The sequence below is a fragment of the Schistocerca americana genome, unplaced genomic scaffold (genome assembly GCF_021461395.2).
Source record: "Schistocerca americana isolate TAMUIC-IGC-003095 unplaced genomic scaffold, iqSchAmer2.1 HiC_scaffold_1108, whole genome shotgun sequence".
In the NCBI taxonomy this organism is placed as follows: Eukaryota; Metazoa; Arthropoda; class Insecta; order Orthoptera; family Acrididae; genus Schistocerca; species Schistocerca americana.
The window spans coordinates 22,501-30,000 of NW_025725164.1; the positions used below are offsets into that span (position 1 = coordinate 22,501).

A 7,500-nucleotide genomic window follows, 5' to 3' on the forward strand; every position below is an offset into this window, starting at 1 on the left:
TTGTACGAGGTGTCGCACGCCACACCGCCAGCCGGCTGTGCACGCTACCGAGTAAGTACCGGTATGCGAACCGCCAGGCGACGGGCGCGCATCGCACGTTTAAGGAGGCGCGGCCGGCCCCACAGGCGGCCGCGACGCTCCCAGGTCTGCGAAGCGGGGCAAACGCCGCGCGCTTCAGTATACGTAGCCGACCCTCAGCCAGACGTGGCCCGGGAACGGAATCCATGGACCGCAATGTGCGTTCGAAACGTCGATGTTCATGTGTCCTGCAGTTCACATGTCGACGCGCAATTTGCTGCGTTCTTCATCGACCCACGAGCCGAGTGATCCACCGTCCTGGGTGATCTTTTCTTAGTTTACACTGTCTCTTTCAAGACAGTTGCATAGGCGGGACGTAGGCGTGTGGCGGCCCCTGTTCAAGCGTTCTGTGTCCAACGGCCTCACGGCCGATGGGCGTCGTACGGCTCCACACCGGAGCGGACAGGCAGTCGGGCGAAAGTCATTCAAAACCGGCGCCAGGCGCCAGGTGCCGCAGGCCAGCCGCTCCAGCGCTTCAGCGCTCGTACCACACAACATTGGCGTTAGTTTTGAGAAGCACGCGTGGTTCCGCACGCGGCGCACGGCTACTGCGAGCCGTACAGGTAGCGTGTTGCGCGACACGACACGCACATCGAAAGACACGCAGTCTAGTCGGTAATGATCCTTCCGCAGGTTCACCTACGGAAACCTTGTTACGACTTTTACTTCCTCTAAATGATCAAGTTTGGTCATCTTTCCGGTAGCATCGGCAACGACAGAGTCAATGCCGCGTACCAGTCCGAAGACCTCACTAAATCATTCAATCGGTAGTAGCGACGGGCGGTGTGTACAAAGGGCAGGGACGTAATCAACGCGAGCTTATGACTCGCGCTTACTGGGAATTCCTCGTTCATGGGGAACAATTGCAAGCCCCAATCCCTAGCACGAAGGAGGTTCAGCGGGTTACCCCGACCTTTCGGCCTAGGAAGACACGCTGATTCCTTCAGTGTAGCGCGCGTGCGGCCCAGAACATCTAAGGGCATCACAGACCTGTTATTGCTCAATCTCGTGCGGCTAGAAGCCGCCTGTCCCTCTAAGAAGAAAAGTAATCGCTGACAGCACGAAGGATGTCACGCGACTAGTTAGCAGGCTAGAGTCTCGTTCGTTATCGGAATTAACCAGACAAATCGCTCCACCAACTAAGAACGGCCATGCACCACCACCCACCGAATCAAGAAAGAGCTATCAATCTGTCAATCCTTCCGGTGTCCGGGCCTGGTGAGGTTTCCCGTGTTGAGTCAAATTAAGCCGCAGGCTCCACTCCTGGTGGTGCCCTTCCGTCAATTCCTTTAAGTTTCAGCTTTGCAACCATACTTCCCCCGGAACCCAAAAGCTTTGGTTTCCCGGAGGCTGCCCGCCGAGTCATCGGAGGAACTGCGGCGGATCGCTGGCTGGCATCGTTTATGGTTAGAACTAGGGCGGTATCTGATCGCCTTCGAACCTCTAACTTTCGTTCTTGATTAATGAAAACATACTTGGCAAATGCTTTCGCTTCTGTTCGTCTTGCGACGATCCAAGAATTTCACCTCTAACGTCGCAATACGAATGCCCCCGCCTGTCCCTATTAATCATTACCTCGGGTTCCGAAAACCAACAAAATAGAACCGAGGTCCTATTCCATTATTCCATGCACACAGTATTCAGGCGGGCTTGCCTGCTTTAAGCACTCTAATTTGTTCAAAGTAAACGTGCCGGCCCACCGAGACACTCACTCAAGAGCACCCTGGTAGGATTGCAACGGGGTCCGCCTCGGGACGCACGAGCACGCACGAGGCGCGTCGCACGCCTTCAGCTCGCCCCACCGGCAGGACGTCCCACGATACATGCCAGTTAAACACCGACGGGCGGTGAACCAACAGCGTGGGACACAAATCCAACTACGAGCTTTTTAACCGCAACAACTTTAATATACGCTATTGGAGCTGGAATTACCGCGGCTGCTGGCACCAGACTTGCCCTCCAATAGATACTCGTTAAAGGATTTAAAGTGTACTCATTCCGATTACGGGGCCTCGGATGAGTCCCGTATCGTTATTTTTCGTCACTACCTCCCCGTGCCGGGAGTGGGTAATTTGCGCGCCTGCTGCCTTCCTTGGATGTGGTAGCCGTTTCTCAGGCTCCCTCTCCGGAATCGAACCCTGATTCCCCGTTACCCGTTACAACCATGGTAGGCGCAGAACCTACCATCGACAGTTGATAAGGCAGACATTTGAAAGATGCGTCGCCGGTACGAGGACCGTGCGATCAGCCCAAAGTTATTCAGAGTCACCAAGGCAAACGGACCGGACGAGCCGACCGATTGGTTTTGATCTAATAAAAGCGTCCCTTCCATCTCTGGTCGGGACTCTGTTTGCATGTATTAGCTCTAGAATTACCACAGTTATCCAAGTAACGTGGGTACGATCTAAGGAACCATAACTGATTTAATGAGCCATTCGCGGTTTCACCTTAATGCGGCTTGTACTGAGACATGCATGGCTTAATCTTTGAGACAAGCATATGACTACTGGCAGGATCAACCAGGGAGCTGCGTCAACTAGAGCTGAGCAGCCGGCCGCCCGGGAGTGTGTCCCGGGGGCCCGCGCGAACACGCAAGCGTCCGCTCAATTATTCTGCAAACAGGAGGAGGCTGAGCTCCCCTGCACAATACACCTCGAAACCCTCTCAGGTCCCGGCGGCGCGCAGCGCCGTCCTAAGTACTTGGTCGGGTTCGAGAGAGGCGCAATCGCCCGGAGTTTGGCGAGTAGACGCTTTAGGTGCGACCACCCGTGCTCCCAACTGAGCTTGCCGCTGCCGACAGAGGCCCGGGAGCGTGCTGTCGTGGCATTGCCGGCGGGAGACAACACGCGCCACCTACGGTGGCCGGCAGCTCCAACGCCAGCGCCACAGAAGGACAAAAGCCCCACTTGGGTGCCGAAGCGAACTCTCCCAGCACAGCGCACGCGCCAACACGTCCGCACAGCTGCGATACAATCCACCTGCGAGAACCGCAGAGGCGACCGAGCAGCAGACGGCGTCGCGGCGCCGAGCGCCGGGCGGCGGCGCATCCTCAGCGCACACAGTCCTCAATCGGACCAGCACACTGCAGATGTCCACCGCGCTTCGCACCGGGCCCGCGAGGACCTACTTTGGCCGCACGGCGCCGCGTGCAGGGTGCGCCGGCGCGCAGCTGCGCCGCCTGCCGCCTCCGTCGGCCGGCGCGCCTGCCACTGGCCGCCCCCACCAGCCGGCTGTAGCGCGTGCGCCCACGCACCGCGCGGCCAGCACGCCGGAAGGCCCCCCCTCACCGGCCGGGGACGGTCCCACCCAGCCACCGCCGCGTATCGCTTCACACCCACATGCCATTCACGTTCGTGGGCATGGTGGGTATCGCTGAAACAACCGGTTGGTAGCTCAACCGATCGTCGCCATCACTGATTCACCTCTAGCGAGAACAACCGCACCACAACGGTTTACCAGTTCTTCATTTGCGTAACGTCACCAGCAAACGTAGACGTCCATCGCCATTTGCAAATTCAACGATTGTTGCATGCCTGTGTCAGGTGTCACGACACACTATGTCTGCCCACATACACGCAACAACATGTGCACGCTTCGCGAACACGTGGAAGGTGGCCCCCGTACGTATGCGATGTCCATTGCGCGAACGACTGTCAACCGGCCTCTGTCGCATGTCGCAGATGTGGAACGCAGTGCACCATGCTATCACGGTGTGTGAGAAGAGACGACTACGTCTGACAACACGCGCCACTACATCAACAGACGGCTCATGCTGATCGCCATCCACGGCATACCATACTGCAATCCAGCTCTTATAGGGAGACGACACGTAGCTGAGTGCACAATATTTGGACCGTATGGTTCGCCGTTGTTGGCGCAGTCGTGGTACGGTCACACATGTACCACGATGTATCATTCAGTACATGAGGACCAATGTGCGGTACAGTGTGTGATTTGGACGTACAACATCAGCGGACAGTTGCCACAAGCCGTACCACAACGTAGGCTGTGCTTCGCCATGCGAATGCCAATGAACAACTGCGAAGGGCATTGAGCATGTACGTCCTGCCGCCATCCGCATTACAGTGTATAGCTGCAAGGTGTTTAACATGAAGCGATACTCTGGGGACCGGGCAGTGCGAGTAGCAAACTATATTGCGGGGGTTGCAGTTAGGCAACACTACACTAATTTAACGCGTCGTATGACAATTACAGAGCAGGTTAAGGCCCAACGTGTGTTGGGTTAAGGCCCAACGTGTGTTGGGTTAAGGCCCAACGTGTGTTGGGTTAAGGCCCAACGTGTGTTGGGTTAAGGCCCAACGTGTGTTGGGTTAAGGCCCAACGTGTGTTGGGTTAAGGCCCAACGTGTGTTGGGTTAAGGCCCAACGTGTGTTGGGTTAAGGCCCAACGTGTGTTGGGTTAAGGCCCAACGTGTGTTGGGTTAAGGCCCAACGTGTGTTGGGTTAAGGCCCAACGTGTGTTGGGTTAAGGCCCAACGTGTGTTGGGTTAAGGCCCAACGTGTGTTGGGTTAAGGCCCAACGTGTGTTGGGTTAAGGCCCAACGTGTGTTGGGTTAAGGCCCAACGTGTGTTGGGTTAAGGCCCAACGTGTGTTGGGTTAAGGCCCAACGTGTGTTGGGTTAAGGCCCAACGTGTGTTGGGTTAAGGCCCAACGTGTGTTGGGTTAAGGCCCAACGTGTGTTGGGTTAAGGCCCAACGTGTGTTGGGTTAAGGCCCAACGTGTGTTGGGTTAAGGCCCAACGTGTGTTGGGTTAAGGCGCAACATAGGTTAGGTTAAGGCGCAACATAGGTTAGGTTAAGGCGCAACATAGGTTAGGTTAAGGCGCAACATAGGTTAGGTTAAGGCGCAACATAGGTTAGGTTAAGGCGCAACATAGGTTAGGTTAAGGCGCAACATAGGTTAGGTTACGGCGCAACATAGGTTAGGTTAAGGCGCAACATAGGTTAGGTTAAGGCGCAACATAGGTTAGGTTACGGCGCAACATAGGTTAGGTTAAGGCGCAACATAGGTTAGGTTAAGGCGCAACATAGGTTAGGTTAAGGCGCAACATAGGTTAGGTTAAGGCGCAACATAGGTTAGGTTAAGGCGCAACATAGGTTAGGTTAAGGCGCAACATAGGTTAGGTTAAGGCGCAACATAGGTTAGGTTAAGGCGCAACATAGGTTAGGTTACGGCGCAACATAGGTTAGGTTAAGGCGCAACATAGGTTAGGTTAAGGCGCAACATAGGTTAGGTTAAGGCGCAACATAGGTTAGGTTATGGCGCAACATAGGTTAGGTTACGGCGCAACATAGGTTAGGTTACGGCGCAACATAGGTTAGGTTAAGGCGCAACATAGGTTAGGTTAAGGCGCAACATAGGTTAGGTTAAGGCGCAACATAGGTTAGGTTAAGGCGCAACATAGGTTAGGTTAAGGCGCAACATAGGTTAGGTTAAGGCGCAACATAGGTTAGGTTAAGGCGCAACATAGGTTAGGTTAAGGCGCAACATGGGTTAGGTTAAGGCGCAACATGGGTTAGGTTAAGGCGCAACATGGGTTAGGTTAAGGCGCAACATGGGTTAGGTTAAGGCGCAACATGGGTTAGGTTAAGGCGCAACATGGGTTAGGTTAAGGCGCAACATGGGTTAGGTTAAGGCGCAACATGGGTTAGGTTAAGGCGCAACATGGGTTAGGTTAAGGCGCAACATGGGTTAGGTTAAGGCGCAACATGGGTTAGGTTAAGGCGCAACATGGGTTAGGTTAAGGCGCAACATGGGTTAGGTTAAGGTACAATATGGGTTAGGTTAAGGTACAATATGGGTTAGGTTAAGGTACAATATGGGTTAGGTTAAGGTACAATATGGGTTAGGTTAAGGTACAATATGGGTTAGGTTAAGGTACAATATGGGTTAGGTTAAGGTACAATATGGGTTAGGTTAAGGTACAATATGGGTTAGGTTAAGGTACAATATGGGTTAGGTTAAGGTACAATACGGGTTAGGTTAAGGTACAATACGGGTTAGGTTAAGGTACAATACGGGTTAGGTTAAGGTACAATACGGGTTAGGTTAAGGTACAATACGGGTTAGGTTAAGGTACAATACGGGTTAGGTTAAGGCACTTGGGGGGGGGGGGGCCCGGTTTGTTGATTGTGATTATCGTAAGTAAATGACTGCGGCATCATCTGATTTGCCACGTCAGGGTGCACCTTTGGCTCATAACAGGCGGCGCTCTGATTCCATGCTTGTGGCAGACCTGTGTCTTTCATTCCTGCCATTGTTTGTGTGGTGTGACAGGAGGCAGTATTGTGATGTTGGGTGCACCCCTGTCTGGGACATGTGTGGGTGTTGGTGGCTTAGCTGAGCAATGGTGGTTGTCGGAAGGGTGGGATATTCTGTTTTCCGAGTGGACCTCCCGGTCTGGTTATGATAGTGTGGATTGTCTAATGTGGCAGAGAGGATGCACTGGGTGTTGTTCCATGCTGGTGCTTACATATTGTCTGTGTGCCTGTTACAGGCAGAGAGTAGTGCGTGATAAGAGTGTCTGGCTGACGTGTGATTGTGAGCAGAGTCTTTCAGCATGTATACGGACAGGTCTATACATTATCTGTATTCTGATGGCTCTATCTATTACTAATCAGCGCCGTGTATACGTTTAATCCGGTTCCAGTCGAAACTATTGTATCTCTGTACATTAGTGACACGGCGAGCCCGCTATGTAGTTACTCGTCTCGGCAGCTTCCACCGGTGTATGGCAAATGATTATAAGGAATCAGTCTAGTCGTCAATACCGATAGTCTGACGTCACATGTCTGGGGTGGGGGACGCTGCGCCCTTCCGGTGGGTCATGGCCTAGGAAGACTCTTCCCACGCAGGGGGGCTTGGACTGTCATTGACTCTTCCGAGTAATATACTTGCCGTACGTTTTTGCGACTGCGAGTGCAACGCTCACCGGTACCGACATGGATGGAGCGCCTCCTAGCTGCCGCTGAGCATCTGCATTCGTACAGCGAGCAACGCGATCGCGTCTGTAGCTCGTACGTGGTACAGCTCGCAGCTCATGTATATGGACAGCGGGAATGTCGCATATTGGACATAACTCTTCATGAAACGCACGTTATAGGGGTGGATTGCACATTGCGAGTGCGAGCAAAGTCCGCCGTTCATCCGCTGGAGTTGCGAGTTGGGCGGTTGGGGTGGGGCACGAACGGGTGCAGGTGGAGTGATTGCCGGTCCACGACTTCGTGCGGCAGAGGCGCTGGCGTTGGGGTGGGGTCGAAAGAAGGGCACTGTGGGCCCATCGCTGTCTTAGTCGGCTTGGCGTCTCATAGATGACGGTATCGTCGTTGCAGGAGGTCATGTTGCGGGAGACCTACAGATGGCGGTATGTTTTGCGGTGCGCTCGACATGGCGGACGTAGTG

At 54.0% G+C, this 7,500-nt stretch overlaps 2 non-coding genes across 2 annotated transcripts; both read right to left on the reverse strand.

The window, feature by feature from the left end:
* Positions 1 to 188: 188 nt before the first annotated feature.
* LOC124560736 lies at positions 189 to 343 on the reverse strand. The gene has a single exon (XR_006969283.1). It is a non-coding gene; the product is annotated as a 5.8S ribosomal RNA (ribosomal RNA).
* A 351-nt stretch (positions 344 to 694) lies between these two features.
* LOC124560738 lies at positions 695 to 2,604 on the reverse strand. Its single transcript, XR_006969285.1, has one exon. It is a non-coding gene; the product is annotated as a small subunit ribosomal RNA (ribosomal RNA).
* Between the last annotated feature and the right edge of the window lie 4,896 nt (positions 2,605 to 7,500).